Source organism: Myotis davidii, unplaced genomic scaffold, assembly GCF_000327345.1.
Source record: "Myotis davidii unplaced genomic scaffold, ASM32734v1 scaffold363, whole genome shotgun sequence".
Classification (NCBI taxonomy): domain Eukaryota; kingdom Metazoa; phylum Chordata; class Mammalia; order Chiroptera; family Vespertilionidae; genus Myotis; species Myotis davidii.
Window position 1 is genome coordinate 2,130,671 of NW_006294069.1, and position 649 is coordinate 2,131,319.

A 649-nucleotide genomic window follows, 5' to 3' on the forward strand; every position below is an offset into this window, starting at 1 on the left:
CCTGAGATCAGAGCCAGTGCTGAAGATGGTAGGAAACCGACAGAGAGAAGCTGGGTCCTGGGCACCGTGTGTGAGCCTATAGCAAGCCGCACCCACCTGCAGTGAGCCCTATCCCTGAACTGTCCAGTTACATGAGCCGATAAATGACCTCCAATTTGAGTTGGACTTGGTTATTTGGAATATAAAGTTGTCCAGCTAACTCAAACCTCCATAATAGCCACGGCTACACTAAATATAGATCTTCCAGGGATAAAAACGTGTTCGCTGTTTCTGTGATGCAATACTAGAAGTTCAGCAGAAGATAAGGGCAGAAGAATGGCAAGCATGTGAGGAGGAATTTGGAATCTGCCCCGAGGGAGTATGAGTCCCCGTGGAAAACTACTTATTCCGCAGGGAAGATGCTGTGTTCCAGATGACGGCATTAGGGCCCATCCCGGTGTTAACATAAAAACATTCAAACCTGTAAAGAATTTTTGTGAGTTTATTTGAGCCAAACTGTTGACAATTGCCGGGAAGCAGAACCTCAACGAACTGAGATAATGCTCCGGAGAATGGCGGGTTACATCTGTATTTATACAGTGCAAAGGAAGGGTTACATGAAATCCATTGGTGATAGACTAGAGAGGCAGGAGAAAGCAAAACACACTTG